This window comes from Salmo salar, chromosome ssa14, assembly GCF_905237065.1.
Source record: "Salmo salar chromosome ssa14, Ssal_v3.1, whole genome shotgun sequence".
In the NCBI taxonomy this organism is placed as follows: domain Eukaryota; kingdom Metazoa; phylum Chordata; class Actinopteri; order Salmoniformes; family Salmonidae; genus Salmo; species Salmo salar.
Genome location: NC_059455.1, coordinates 60,985,930 through 61,002,250, shown reverse-complemented (window position 1 = coordinate 61,002,250; position 16,321 = coordinate 60,985,930).

The window sequence follows — 16,321 nt, the reverse complement described above, 5'->3', positions numbered from 1 at the left end:
CCTATTGGAGTGGTATGCAAATTGAAGTGGGTCTAGGGTGGCAGGTAAGGTGGCGGTGACATGATCCTTGACTAGTCTCTCAAAACACTTCATGATGACAGAAGTGAGTGCTACGGGGCGATAGTCCTTTAGTTCAGTTACCTTTGACTTCTTGGGTACAGCAACAATGGGGGCCATCTTAAAGCATGTGGGGACAGCAGACTGGGATCGGGAGAGATTGAATATGTCCGTAAACACACCAACCAGCTGGTCTGCGCATGCTCTGAGGACGTGGCTAGGAATGCTGTCTGGGCCGATAGCCTTGCGAGAGTTAACTCGTTTTAATGTTTTACTCACGTCGGCCACGGGGAAGGAGAGGGGGTCCTTGGTAGCGGTGTGTAGATTGATAGGAAAATGTTTTAATCAATTTTAGAATAAGGCTGTAACGTAACAAAATGTGGAAAAGGGAAGGGGTCTGAATACCTTATTAATAGTAATTGTATGTATGTATTAAATACCATGTATTTGATACCATTCCACCCATTCCACTCCAGACATTACCACGAGCGTGTTCTCCCCAATTAAGGCGCCACCAACCTCCTGTGATTTCAAGGAACGTTTGTAAAATAGCACATGACCTACAGTACAACCTGTCAACAAACAAAAGCTTTCAAACTTTGTGTTAGTGTTGTTCATGGTGATTACAGGTCCTAACAATGAAAGGTTTATACATTTATTCATATGCATATATGTTGATAAAGATGAACAAATCATGATTGGAAATGGTTCAGAAACTGTTCAATAATACTTTAAATAACATTTCGAAGGTCCTCCCTTTTATTTTTCAAGCGAATATGAAAGGCAGTATCTTATCATTTTGCTGTGGTATGCTCCCTTCCTGCAAAGCCAGACCAAGGCCACTTGTATTTCACAGTAACTATGGACTCCACTGAAGTGTGACATCAAAGTAAGGGACCTTTTTTGCACAAACACTCAGTTGTACACACACCCATCTTAAATGTTCCCTGAGCTTGCACTGACAAGTGTAGGCTTGCATGTCAACGTGTGGCAAAACCAGTCACGTTAGTCACTGTGAATGGCAAGTCAAAAGAATGCATGAAATAGACGGCAATCGGGACTGCATTGTGAAGTTGTGCGTAACCTTTGTCAAAAGAGAAGTATTAAAAGCTAACATGAAAGATGGAAAAACGGCATTCTTCTGCATGTGTCTGGATGCTGGAGACAGCTATGCTCTGTGTGTGATTTTCAGGAGTTACTCCTTTGGGAAATAACCTAGATAGAGACTATGTCTGCTGGATCTATAACAGTTCAATGATAGGTGAGAATAATATTCTACTCCTGCAATGCAAGAGAAGTCAGAGAAATACATAACCAGGTAGAACAATCTGATCTCGCTCTCTCTGTCTCTTTCTGTCTCTTTCTCTCTGTCTCTCTGTCTCTCTCGCTGTCTCTCTCTCTCGCTGTCTCTCTCTCGCTGTCTCTCTCTCTCTCTCTCCTCGTCTATTCTTTTCTTCGCTTTTCTGTTTTATCTCTACTTGTTTTTCTCTCTCTCTTTCTCTCTCTCTCTTTGTTGTTCTTTTTACTTCACTCTATTTTCTGATTATTGTCTAACAGTTTACTTTATTTCTTGTCATTTGTTGATAACGATGTTTCTGTTATTGTTATTTGCTCACTATGTGTAGTTAATATCTTTCTCTTGCGCGTTAATACTCAACGTGTGTAATTGTTTTTGTTATTTTGTTTTTTTATGCTTTGTGGTATTTCGTTTTTCCTTCTTTTATGTATGTAATTATTTATCCAATGTAAATCTCTCTCTCCTGTCTCTCTCTCTCTCTCTCTCTCTTCTCTCTCTCTCTCTTCTCTCTCCTGTCTCTCTCTCTCTCTCTCTTTTCTCTCTCTCTCTCTCTCTTCCTCTCTCTTTCTTCCTCTCTCTCTTCTCTCTCTTCTCTTCTCTCTTCTCTCTCTCTCTCTGTCTCTCTCCTTTTCTTCTTTTTTCTTATCTTTTTTTTTTTATTATATTTATTCTTTTTTTTATAATTTTTTTTTTTTTATTTTTATTTAACATTTTATTTATATTTTATTTATTTTTTCTTTCTTCTCCTCTGTCTCTCTCTCCGCCTGTTCTCTCTCTCTCTCTCTCTCACTGTCTCTCTCGTTCTCTCTCTCTCTCTCTCGCTGTCTCTCTCTCTCTGTCTCTCCGCTGTCTGCTCCTCTCTCTCCCTGTCTCTCTCTCTCTCTCTCTCTCTCTCTCTCTCTCTCTCTCTCTCTCTCTCTTCTCTTTCTCTCTTCTCTCTGTCTTCTCTCGTCTCTCTCTCTCTCGCTGTTTCTCTCTCTCTCTCTCTTCTGTCTCTCTCTCTCTCTCTCTGTCTCTCTGTCTCTCTCTCTCTCTCTCTCTTCTCTCTCTCTCTCTCTCTCTCTCCTCTCTCTCTCTCTCTCTCGTGTCTCTCTGCTCTCGCTGTCTCTCTCTCTCTCTCTCTCTCTCTCTCTCTCTCTCTCTGTCTGTCTCTTGCTGTCTCTCTGTCTGTCTGTCTCTCTCTCTCTGTCTTGTCTGTCTCTCTCTGTTGTCTTTCTCTCTCTGTCTCTCTCTCTCTCTCTCTCTCTACTGTCTCTCTCTGTCTCTCTCTCTCTCTCTCTGTCTCTCTCTGGCTGTCTCTCTCTCCTCTCTCTCTCTCTCTGTCTCTCTCTCTCGCTCTCTGTCTCTCTCTCTCTCTCTCCTCTCTCTCTCTCTCTCTCTCTGCTGTCTCTCTCGCTGTCTCTCTGTCTCTCTCTGTCTCCTCTCTCTCCTGTCTCTCTCTCTCTCTGTCTCTCTCCTCTCTCTCGCTGTCCTCTCTCTGTCTCTCTCTCTCCTGTCTCTCTCTCTCTCGCTCTCTCTCTCTCTCTCTCTCTCTCTCTCTCTCTTCTCTCTCTCTCTCCGCTTCGTCTCTCTCTCTCTCTGTCTCTCTCTCTCTCTGTCTCGTCTCTCTCTCTCTCTCTCTCTCTCTCTCTCTCACTGTCTCTCTCTCTCTCTCTCTCCCGCTCTGTCTCTCTCTCTCTCTCCTGTCTCTCTCTCTCTCCTCTCTGTCTCTCTCTCTCTCCTGTCTCTCTCTCTGTCTGTCTCTCTCTCTCTGTCTCTCTCTCCTCTCTCTCTGTCCTGTCTCTCTCTCCTCTGTCTCGCTCTCTCTCTCTCTCTCCTCTGTCTCTTCTCTCCTGTCTCTCTCTCTCTCTCTCGCTGTCTCTCTCTCTCGCTGTCTCTCTCTCTTCTCTCTCTCTCCTTCTCTCTCTCTCTCTCTCCTGTCTCTCTCACTGTCTCTCTCTCTCTCTCTCTGCTCTCTGTTCTCTCTCGCTGTCTCTCTCTCTCTCGTGTCTCTCTCTCTCTCGCTGTCTCTCTCTCTCTGCTTCTCTCTCTCTCACTATCTCTCTCTCTCTCTCTCTCTCTCCACACTTATCTTCTTCTCTCTCTCTCCTCTCTCTCGCTGTCTCTCTGTCTCTCTGCTGTCTCGTTCTCTCTCTCTCTCTGTCTTCTCTCTCGCTGTCTTTCTCTCGCTCTTTTCTCTCTCTTCGCTGTCTCTCTCTCTCTCGCTGTCTCTCGCTGTCTCTCTGTCTCTCGCTGTCTCTCTGTCTCTCGCTGTCTCTCTGTCTCTCGCTGTCTCTCTCTCTCTCGCTGTCTCTCTCTCTCTCGATATCTCTCTCTCTCTCTTGCTATCTCTCTCTCTCTTGCTATCTCTCTCTCTCACTCTCTCTCTCTCGCTCTCTCGCTCTCTCTCTCGCTGTCTCTCTCTCTCTCTCTCTCTCGCTCTCTCTCTCTCTCTCTCTCTTCTCTCTCTTCTCTGTCTGTCTGTCTGTCTGTCTGTCTGTCTGTCTGTCTGTCTGTCTGTCTGTCTGTCTGTCTGTCTGTCTGTGTCTGTCTGTCTGTCTGTCTGTCTATCTGTCTGTCTGTCGATGTCTCTCTCTCTCTGTCTCTCTCTCTCTCTCTCTCTCTCACTGTCTCTCTCTGTCTGTCTCTCTCTCTCTCGCTGTCTCTCTCTGTGTCTCTCTCTCGCTGTCTCTCTCTCTCTCGCTGTCTCTCTCTCTCTCGCTCTTTCTTTCGCTCTCTGTCTCTCTCTCTCGCTGTCTCTCTCGCTGTCTCTCTCTCTCTCTCTCTCGCTTCTCTCTTTTCCTTTCTCTCTCTCTCTTTGTCTTCTCCTCTCTCTCTTGTCTTCTTCTCGCTCTCTCTCTTCTCGTTCTCTTCTTCGTCTTCTCTCTCTTGTCTCTCTCTCTCTCGCTGTCCCTCTCTCTTCTCCTCTCTCTGTCTCTCTCTTCTCTCCCTTCTCTCTCTCGCTGATCCTCTCTCTCTCTCTCTGCTCTCTCTCTCTCTCTCTCTCTACTCTGTCTGTCTCTCTCGCTGTCTCTCTCTCTCTCTCTCTCTCTCTCTCATTCTCTCTCTCTCTCTTCTTCTACTCGCTTCTCTCTCTCTCGCTGGTTCTCTCTCTCGCTGTTTTTTCTCTCTCTCTCGCTGTCCCCTCTCTCTCTAAACTGTCTCTCGCTCTCTCTCTCGTTCTCTCCTCGCTGTCTCTCTCTCTCTCAAGCTGTCTCTCTGCCTTTCTGGTTCTCCCTTCCCTTTCTCTCTCTCTCTCTCTCTCTCTCTCTCTCTCTTTCTCTCTCTCTCGTTCTCTCTCTCGACTCTCTCTCTCTCTCTCTCTCTCCTCTCTCTCTCTCTCTCTCTCTCTGTCTTCCTTGTCTTCTGTCTGTCTGTCTGTCTGTCTTCTGTCTGTCTCATAATGTCTGTGTCTGTCTGTCTGTCTGTCTGTCTATCTGTCTGTCTTTCATGTCTCTCTCTCCTGTCTCACTCTCTCTCTCTCTACTGTCTCTCTCTCTCCTGTCACTCCTGTCTGTCTCTCTCTCTCTGTCTCTCTCTGTGTCTCTCTCTTCTTTCTCTCTCTCTGTCTCTCTCTCTCTCATTCTCTCTCTCTAAAACACAAAAAAAAATATATAAACTTTGCTCTCTTCTCTCTCTCGTTCTCTCTCTTCTGTCTCTCTCTCTCTCTCTCTCTAGCTCTCTCTCTTTGGACTACTAATCTCTTCTCTCTCTCATTTTCTCCTTTCTCTTCTCCCCCTTTCTCCTCTCCCCTCTTCTCTCTCTCTCATTTTCTCTCTCTCGCTGTCTCTCTCTAATTTTCTCTCTCTCTGTCTCTCTCTCTCTGCTGTCTCTCTCTCTCTCTCACTGTCTCTCTCTGTCGTTCTCTCTCTTCTCTCTTTCCCGCTGTCTCTCTCTCTCTCTCTCTCTCTCTCTCTCTCACTTCTCTCTCTGTCTGTCTGCTCTCTCTCTCGGTGATGTATATATGCCAGGCATGTATGTATATATATGTATACATTAATATGCGACATGTACATATTAATATAACCATTAATAATAATAATATATTTTTCTTGAGCGTGTATGTATATGTGAACGATCATATGTAAGCAGGCAGTGTGAGCAGGTAATAATAATATGTGAGCAGTGATTAACCAGCATGAGCAGTGTGTAATATTGTGAGCACGTAATATATGTGTGAGCAGTAATAAATATATATGCTCTTAAACAGGTAATAATATATCGCAAACGATGCGGAGCGATATGTATATGTGGGCGCAATTAATATGTAAGCAGGTAATAATAGCAACGTCTTTGATGTGAATAATATGCGGGCAGTGCCGAATAATAACGAGCGATTAACGAATATGTGGGCAGTGTAATATAGCGGGCAGTGTATTATGCTTAGGCAGACAATAATATATGTAACGTGTAAATATGCAGGCGTTATTATGTGTAACGGTGTTATTGTGGTGATGTGTGTATGTGGCTGATGTATGTGAACAGTCAATATGCTGGGAGTGTGATGAATATGTAATAACGAACAAATTATTAATAATAATGTGAACGATTAATAGCAGGCATTAATGAGCGATTATTAATATCTTGGGCATGTATGTATGTAAGGCATTAATAATAATAGCGAACGTGTATGTATGAAAAAAGATTATATGTTAACGGGCGCAGTGTTAATATGTAGCAAAACGGATATCTCTCTCTCGGCTGTCTCCCTCTCTCTCATCGCTGTCTCCCCTCTCTCTCTCGCTGTCTCTCTCGCTGTCTCTCTCTCTCTCTCGCTGTCTCTCTCGCTGTCTCGCTGTCTCTCTCGCTGTCTGTCTCGCTCTCTCTCTCGCTGTCTCGCTCTCTCTCGCTGTAGTTCTCTCGCTCGCTGTTTCTCTCTCTCTCACTGTCTCTCTCTCCAACGTGTGCAAAGTGTATGCATATGCCAAACGATATATACTGATAGTAGACATATATATACTTGTTAAACGATATATATATATACTGCGGCTGTCTCCTCTCTGCCGGTGTCTCTCTCTCTCTTGCTGTCTCTCTCTCACTATCTCTCTCACCTGCCGCTCTCTCTGCGCTGTCTCTCTCTCTCTCTCTCTCTCTCGCTGTCTCTCTCTCTCGCTCTCTCCTCACGCTCTCTCTCTCTCTCTCTGTCTGTCTGTCTGTCATCTGTCTGTCTGTCTGTCTGTCTGTCTGTCTGTCTGTCTGTCTGTCTGTCTGTCTGTCTGTCTGTTGTCTGTCTGTCTGTCTGTCTGTCTGTCCACTGTCTATCTGTCTGTCTGCTGATGTCTCTCTCTCTCTGTCTCTCTCTCTCTCTCTCTCTCTCACTGTCTCTCTGTCTGTCTCTCTCTCTCTCGCTGTCTCCTGTGTCTCTCTCTAGCTGTCTCTCTCGCTGTCTCTCTCTCTCTAAATAACAACTTTTTAAACTCTCTGTCTCTCTCTCTCGGCTGTCTCTCTCTCGCTGTCTCTCTCTCTCTCTCTCTCTAGCTGTGTCTCTCTATTTATTTAGCTGTCTCTCTGGCTGTCTGTCTCGCTCTCTCTCGCTGTCTGTCTCGCTCTCTCTCTCTGGCTGTCTAGCTCTCTCTCTCTCTCGCTGTCTCGCTCTCTCTCGCTGTCGTTCTCTCTGCTGTCTCTCTCTCTCTCGCTGTCTCTCTCTCTCTCTCTCACTGTGTAATATCACTTGATATATATATGTAAACGTACTTGGCATATATGGGCGATAATATATATATGATAACGATATATATATATATATATATATATAATAATAAGCGATAATAACTTAATAACGTGAGTAATATATGTATGTAAACGATGTATATATATAGCAAACGATATATTATATATTATATATGTGAATGTGTAAACATTATATAATAACAAACATATATATAACATATATATACGTATATATATATGCGGGCAGTGTGTAATAATATGTGAGCAGTGTAATAGTAAGCGGGCAGATCGCAGGCGTTAATAATAATAGCAGAGCGATTAATAATAATAACGAGCGTGTATGTATGTGAGCAGACATGTATGAGCGATAATAAAATATGCGAACGTGTATGTTGAGCATTTAATAATAACGCGACAGTGTATGTATGCAAAACGTGTAATAATAACAACATCAATATGCTTGAGCATTATACGTGTGGCTCTCTCTCTGCTGTCTCGCTCTCTCTCGCTGTCCTCGCTCTCTCTAGCTGTCGTTCTCTCTGCTGTCTCTCTCTCTCTCTCATGTCTCTAGCTGTCTCTGTCTCTCTGTCTCTCGCTGTCTCTCACAATAAGCTGTCTCTCTCTGTCTGTCTCTCTCTCTCTCCCTCTCTCTCTCTCTCTCTCTCTCTCTCTCACTGTCTCTCTCTGTCGTGTCTCTCTCTCTCTCGCTGTCTCTCCTCTCTCCTGGCTGTCTCTCTCTAATATATGCAAAACGTGTGTGAGCAGTGTATATGTGAACGATAATATATGCGGGCAGTGTATATGTATGAGCGATAATAATAATAATAAGCAGGCGTTAATATGTATGAGCAGTGTATATGCCAGAGCAGACGTAATATATGGGCATTAATAAATAATAATAACAGCATGTAATAATATGCAGCAGGTAATATGCCGAGCGATATATATATTAATAATAATAACGAGCAATAATAATAACTCAGGCTGTCATAGGCTGTCTACTCTCTCATTGTCTGTCTCGCTCTCTCTCTGGCTGTCTCTGAAATATATATAACAATGGTTCTCTGGCGCAAACATTTATATATATATAAACAATATATATATACAAACATATATAAACAAATATATACGAATGTAAACAAATATATACGTCTATATAAGCTCTCTCTGTCTCTACCATTTGTCTCTCTCTCTCTCGCTGTCTCTCTCTGTCTCGAGATCTCTCTCTCTCTCTTGCTATCTCTCTCTCTCACTATCTCTCTCTCTCTCGCTCTCTCTCTCGCTGTCTCTCTCTCTCTCTCTCTCTCTCGCTGTCTCTCTCTCTCGCTCTCTCTCAACGCTCTCTCTCTCTCTCTCTCTCTGTCTGTCTGTCTGTCTGTCTGTCTGTCTGTCTGTCTGTCTGTCTGTCTGTCTGTCTGTCTGTCTGTCTGTCTGTCTGTCTGTCTGTCTGTGTCTGTCTGTCTGTCTGTCTAAATGCGTGCGATGTAATGATTATATATATATGTATTTTTAATATGTATATATATATATATATAACGATATATATGCATATGAATATATTATATAAAACGATAATATATATATATATATATACTTACGATTTTACTGAGCAGTATATATATATATGAATACAACATATCATTTATATGTGAAACGTGTATATAAGCAAGTATATATATATATATATATGCGAAACAGTATGTAGGCTGACGCAAACGATATCTCTGCTGTCTGTCTCGCTCTCTCTCGCTGTCTGTCTCGCTCTCTCTCTGTCTGTCTCGCTCTCTCTCTCGCTGTCTCGCTCTCTCTCGCTGTTCGTTCTCTCTCTCGCTGTCTCTCTCTCTCTCGCTGTCTCTCTCTCTCTCTCACTGTCTCTCTCTGTCTCTCTCTCTCTCGCTGTCTTTCTCTCTCTCGCTGTCTCTCTCTCTCTCTCTCTCTGTCTGTCTCTCTCTCTCATATATATATATATATATATATACGCGATAATAATATGCTGATATATCTAATGTATGAGCATTAATAATAATAATATTACAAATTAATATATATGTATAATATGCTTGTTGTGTGAGCATTAATATGCCAGAACGTGTATATGTGAGCAGTGTATATGGCGAGCGATGTATATATAATAATAATAACAACATTATATATGTAAAACGATGTATATATATAACCACGATGTAAAACGTGTAATAATAATAACGAGCATTAATATGCTCTCTGTCTCTCTCTCTCTCGCTGTTTCTCTCTCTCTCTCGCTGTCTCCCTCTCTCTCTCGCTGTCTCTCTCTCTCGCTGTCTCTCTCGCTGTCTCTCTCTCTCGCTATCTCTCTCTCGCTGTCTCTCTCGCTGTCTGTCTCGCTCTCTCTCTCGCTGTCTCGCTCTCTCTCGCTGTCTCTCTCTCTCGCTGTCGTTTCTCTCTCTCGCTGTCTCTCGCTGTCTCTCTGTCTCTCTGTCTCTCGCTGTCTCTCTGTCTCTCGCTGTCTCTCTCTGTCTGTCTCTCTCTCTCTCTCTCTCTCTCTCTCTCTCTCTCTCTGTCTCTCTCTGTCTGTCTCTCTCTCTCTCGCTGTCTCTCTCTCTCTCTGTCTCTCTCTCTCTCTCTCTACGCTCCTCCGCTGTCTTCTCTCGCTGTCTCTCTCTCTCTCTCGCTGTCTCTCTCTCTCATTGATCTCTCTCTCACTCGCTGTCTCTCTCTCGCTGTCTCTCTCTCTCGCTGTTTCTCTCTCTCGCTGTCTCCCTCTCTCTGTTTGTCTCTCTCTCTCTACGCTGTCTCCTCCTGTCTCTCTCTTCTCTCTCTCGCTGTCTCTCTCGCTGTCTAGCTGTCTCTCTCGCTGTACTGTCTCGCTCTCTCTCTCGCTGTCTGCTCTCTCTCGCTGTCGTTCTCTCGCTCGTGTTTTCTCCTTCTCGCTGTCTCTCTCTCTCGCTGTCTCTAGGCTGTCTCTCTGTCTCATTTTGTCTCTGTCTCTCGCTGTCTCTCACCAATCTCTCGCTGTCTCTCTCTCTCTATGTCTCTCTCTCTCGATATTCTCTCTCTCTCTCTCTTGCTATCTCTCTCTTCTCTCACTATCTCTCTCTCTAAGCTCTCTCTCGCTGTCTCTCTCTCTCTCTCTCTCTCTCTCTCTCGCTGTGTCTCTCTCTCTCCCTCTCTCACGCTCTCTCTCTCTCTCTCTCTCTGTTCTGTCTGTCTGTCTGTCTGTCTGTCTGTCTGTCTGTCTGTCTGTCTACGCCTGTCTGTCTGTCTGTCTGTGTCTGTCTGTCTGTCTGTCTGTCTGTCTGTGGTGTCTCTCTCTGTCTCTTCTCTCTCTCTCTCCTGTCTCTCTCTGTCTGTCTCTCTCTCTCTCGCTGTCTCTCTCTGTGTCTCTCTCTCGCTGTCTCTCTCTCTCTCGCTGTCTCTCTCTCTCTCTCGCTCTTTCTTTTCGCTCTCTGTCTCTCTACAACTGTCCTCTCGCTGTCTCTCTCTCTCTCTCTCTCTGGCTGTCTCTGGCGTTTCGCTGTGCTGCAGGCTGCACGTGCAAATATACCTGTGTTCTCTCTCCTTCTCTCTCTGTCTCTCTCTCTCTCTCTGTCTGTCTCTCTCTATATATATATATATATAACGTATATATATGATGCGATATAATATATAACATATGCATATATATATGTGAAACGATGTATATATGCGATATGCCGAAACGATGAAACGATATGTATATGCAAACGTGTATAACGTGTATATATATATATGAAACAGTATATATATACTTAAATTTATTCAACATATAACGTTATATATTAACATTATTAACATTATATATACAAAACGTTTTAATATATATGCTGCTAAAATGCCATATATATATGCAAACATATATATGTAGAGCGTGTATGAAACGTGTATATAACTATATATCCAAACAAGTAATATGTAGAGCATTAGCGTGTGAATATGTATATGTAAAAAACGTGTAGGCAATAATATGTTGAAACGTGGGTTTATATCTTGAGCATTATATATATATAAACGTTAACGATATGTATATGCGATTACATTATACGTGTGCCAAATGATATATATAATTATATATATATATATATATATATATATATATATATATATATATATAACATGATATATACTTAATCTTGATATATATATATATGTAAACGTATATATATATATAAACATTATATATATATATATATATAAACGATATATAAGCAATGTATATATAGCTGATATATATATATATATAAACGATATATATATATATAAACAAATATATATATAAGCAACGATATATATATATAGGCGATATCTCTCTCTCGCTGTTTCTCTCTCTCTCTCGCTGTCTCCCTCTCTCTCTCGCTGTCTCTCTCTCTCTCGCTGTCTCTCTCGCTGTCTCTCTCTCTCTCTCTCTCGCTGTCTCTCTCGCTGTCTCGCTGTCTCTCTCGCTGTCTGTCTCGCTCTCTCTCTCGCTGTCTCGCTCTCTCTCTGTATCGTTCTCTCAAACGCATTTCTCTCTCTCTCACTGTCTCTCTCTCTCGCTGTCTCTCGAAGCTGTCTCTCTGTCTCTCGCTGTCTCTCTGTCTCTCGCTGTCTCTCTGTCTCTCGCTGTCTCTCTCTCTCTCGCTGTCTCTCTCTCTCTCGATATCTCTCTCTCTCTCTTGCTATCTCTCTCTCTCACTATCTCTCTCTCTCTCGCTCTCTCTCTCGCTCTCTCTCTCTCTCTCTCTCTCTCGCTGTCTCTCTCTCGCTCTCTCTCCGCTCTCTCTCTCTCTCTCTCTCTGTCTGTCTGTCTGTCTGTCTGTCCTGTCTGTCTGTCTGTCTGTCTGTCTGTCTGTCTGTCTGTCTGTCATCTGTCTGTGTCTGTCCTGTCTGTCTGTCTGTCTGTCTGTCTGTCTGTCTGTCTGTCTGTCTGTCTGTCTGTCTGTCTATCTATCGTGTCTCTCTCTCTCTGTCTCTCTCTCTCTCTCTCTCTCACTGTCTCTCTCTCTGTCTGTCTCTCTCTCTCTCCTGTCTCTCTCTGTGTCTCTCTCTCGCTGTCTCTCTCTCTCTCGCTGTCTCTCTCTCTCTCGCTCTTCGAAACTTGAATATGCATTAATATATGTAGGCGATGTGTAAAACGTGTATATGTATATATATATATGCGAGCATTATGTGTGGTGGGGCTGAAACGTGTATATATGTAAATGCTGATAGCAGGTATGAACGTGTGAAATAATATGCCGATGTAGTGTAAAATATATATGTAGGCGATGCCAGCCAATAATAGGCAATGTTTAATAAACATTATATAATATATATGTAGAAACGTGTATATATATATATATATAAAACGTATAAATATATATATATAAACAATGGGTTTTAATAGCAAACATTATATATATATATGTGATAACATATATATATATATATATATATATATATGTAACGTATATATGTATGTGATATATATATATGAAACATATATATATATATAAACTATATATATATATATACTATATAACATTATATATATACTATATTTCATTTATAAACAATATATATATATTATATACGATGTATATATATGTAGGCATTATATATATAACAACATTAAAAGATTTATATATGTGAGCATTAATAATAATAGCAAACGGACATGTATGGGCATTGGTAAATAATAATAGCGAACGATGTATATGGGCATTAATACAACGTTATACGTTATCGATGTATTAATAGCGAGCGATGGCGATGTAGACAATATGCCAACACGTGTAAGAATAATCTCTGGCTGTCGTTCTCTTCGCTCGGCTGTCTCTCTCTCTCTCGCTGTCTCTCTCTCGCTGTCTCTCGCTGTCTCTCTGTCTCTCTGTCTCTCGCTGTCTCTCTGTCTCTCGCTGTCTCTCGCTGTCTCTCTCTCTCTCGCTGTCTCTCTCTCTCTAAGCTATCTCGCTGTCTCTCTCTGTTCTCTTCTATCTCTCTCTCACTATCTCTCTCTCTCCTCGCTCAAACTCTCTCTCTCTGTCTGTCTCTCTCTCTCTCTCTCTCTCTCGCTGTCTCTCTCTCTCGCGCTCTCTCACGCTCTCTCTCTCTCTGTCTGTCTGTCTGTCTGTCTGTCTGTCTGTCTGTCTGTCTGTCTGTCTGTCTGTCTGTCTGTCTGTCTGTCTGTCTGTCTGTCTGTTTTGTCTGTCTGTCTGTCTGTCTGTCTGTCTGTCTGTCTGTCTGTCCTGTCTGTCTGTCTGTCTGGCCTGTCTGTCTGTCTGTCTGTCTGTGTCTGTCTGTCTGTCTGTTTCTGCCAGTGTCTCCTTCTCTCTCTCTCTGTTTCTGTCTGTCTCTCTCTCTCTCTCTCTCTCACTGTCTCTCTTGTCCTTCTCTCTCGGCTGTCTCTCTCTCACTCGCTGTCTTAGCTGTGTATCTATATAAACGATATATATATATGAAACGTTTTATATATATATATTAAACAAATATAAATATATACGTAGGCTTGCTCTGTGAAAATATATAAACGTGTAGGCGTGTAATGCAGATATATATGCCAAACGTGTAATATGAGCAATGGGTTCATATATGTAAACGATGTATATATAACAGGCATTATATATATAAACGTGTGCAAACGATATATGCGATATGTACGTATGGAAACGATGTATGTGATTAGACGTGTATATGCGATGAAGTGTATATATATATATATAATATATGTAAAGCATTAATATGTGCTGATGTGTAATAGCGAACATTGTATGTATATGTAGGCATGATGTATATATGTAAAACGATAATATGTATATGCCAAACGATATTAATAACCAATAATAATAGCAGAACGATGTATATGTAGGCGTGTATATATGTAAGCAGGCATTAATAACTTGATAATATATGCAGCGATGTGTATGCGAGAATATTACCGTATGCCGGGCGTGTAAAAATGCCAATATGCTAGACAGTAATAATAATAGCAGGCGTTAATAATAGCGGGCAGTGTGTAGCGGGCCAATATGTGGGCATTAGTAATAGCAACGTGTATGCGTGTATATGTGCTGAGCGATGTATGTGAGCGATGGCAGGCGTGTATGTAATAATAAGACATTAATAAAGGCGATTAATAATATACTTGAAGCATTAATAATAACGATATATATATGGCGGCGATATATATATATATATGTAGGCATTAATATATATATATAAAACGTGTATATATATGTATATGCCGAAACGTAATATATGTATATGCCAGGCATTAATATGTTTTTGATGTATGTATGAAACATTATGTGATGTATGCTGATATGCCAAACATTAATATATATTGTGAAATGAATATATATGCAAACGTATATTATATATATATGTGAAACACGTATATATATCTGGCTCTCTATCACGCTCTCTCTCTGTCTGTCTGTCTGTCTGTCTGTCTGTCTGTCTGTCTGTCTGTCTGTCTGTCTGTCTGTCTGTCTGTCTGTCTGTCTGTGTGTCTGTCTGTCTGTCTGTCTGTCGTTGTCTCTCTCTCTCTGTCTCTCTCTCTCTCTCTCTCTCTCTCTCTCACTGTCTCTCTCCTGTCTGTCTCTCTTTCTCGGCTGTCTCTGTGGCTCCTCATAAACAATATATATATATGTGAAACGTATATATACGTATATATATGTGCGATATATATATATGAACGTGTATATATATATGTACATATATATATTATATATATACTTAGGCAAGTATATATGTCGCGAAACGATATCAAACGATATATGCGATATATGAAACATTATATGCGTGTATATGCGTGTACCAAACGTATGTATATGTAAATATATATAAACGTTATATATATATTATATATCTGATGTATATAAGGCTCTCTATCCGCTCTCTCTCTGTCTGTCTGTCTGTCTGTCTGTCTGTCTGTCTGTCTGTTCTGTCTGTCTGTCTGTCTGTCTGTCTGTCTGTCTGTCTGTCTGTCTGTCTGTCTGTCTGTCTGTCATCTGTGTGTCTGTCTGTCTGTCTGTCTGTCTGTCTGTGGGTTGTCTCTCTCTCTTTCTCTCTCTCTCTCTCTCTCACTGTCTCTCTCTGTCTGTCTCTCTTCTTATGTAGACATTAATATATATGGTGATATATGTAAACAGTGTATATATATGTGTAGGCGTGTATATATGCAGAATATTGTATATATGATGTATATGTGAGCATTAATATGAGCGATATGTATATATATGTATATGTATGCGAAACGTGTATATGGTACGTTTTCGAACGATGTATGCAGGCGATATGCCAGAATAACAGCATTAATATGCTGGTGTTGAACATTGTATGCAACGTGTAATGCGGAGCCAATATCTTGGGCTTGATCTTGATGTGAATATGTTTGGAGCAGTGCGTGAATATATCTTGAACATGCCGAATATGTAGACCGTTGACGTAATATCCGGCATTAATATAATATGTGAATGACAGTAACATATAGTAATAATAGCGAGCAGTGTAGTAATAGCGAACGTGTAATAATAGCAACGTGTATGCGGGCGATGCGAGCGTTAATAACGGCAGAAAAGTGCGTGGCAACCAATAGCGAGCATTAGCGTGTGAATAATAATAACAAATGTGGTAATAGGCAGTGTGCTGAGCAGTGTGTGTGATGTGTGAGCGATCTGAAACGGTGTGTGAACGTGTATGGAGTGTGCGGGCAGTGTGTATGCGATGTGTGAACGATGTAATGTGCCAAATGTGCCATAATAGCAACGTTAATATGTATGCGGGCGTGAAATAATAGCAGAGCGATGTGTGTGTAGCAAAAATGTATGTGTGTATGCGGGCTGGTGTATGCCAGCAGTGTATGTATGTGAAACGTTAATGGTGCTTAATATGTGGGCAAATAACCAATACAAGCGATCTTGAACGTGTAATATGTAGACGTGTATATGTGGACATTATGTGCGGGCGATGGTAAGCAATATGCCGGAGCGATAATAATAAGCGAACAATTATGTGAACATGTGTATAATATGCGAAATAAGCGATGTGTATAGCGAACGATGGCGGCAGTGTAATAACCGAACGATGCTTGATGTGAATAATAATAATAACGGTGATGCCGGAATAAACATTGGTTTATATATAGCAAACGATATATATATATAGGCAATGTATATATAAATGATGTCTGAAAGATATATGTGATATGTAACGATATATGCCATATATGCTGATGTCTAACATATATACTATATTAACGTGTAAAACGATATATACTGTGTATACGATAATAAAACATTATATAAATTCTCAACAAATATATATCTTGTCTCCTCGGCTGTCTCTCTCTCTCTGCTTTCAATA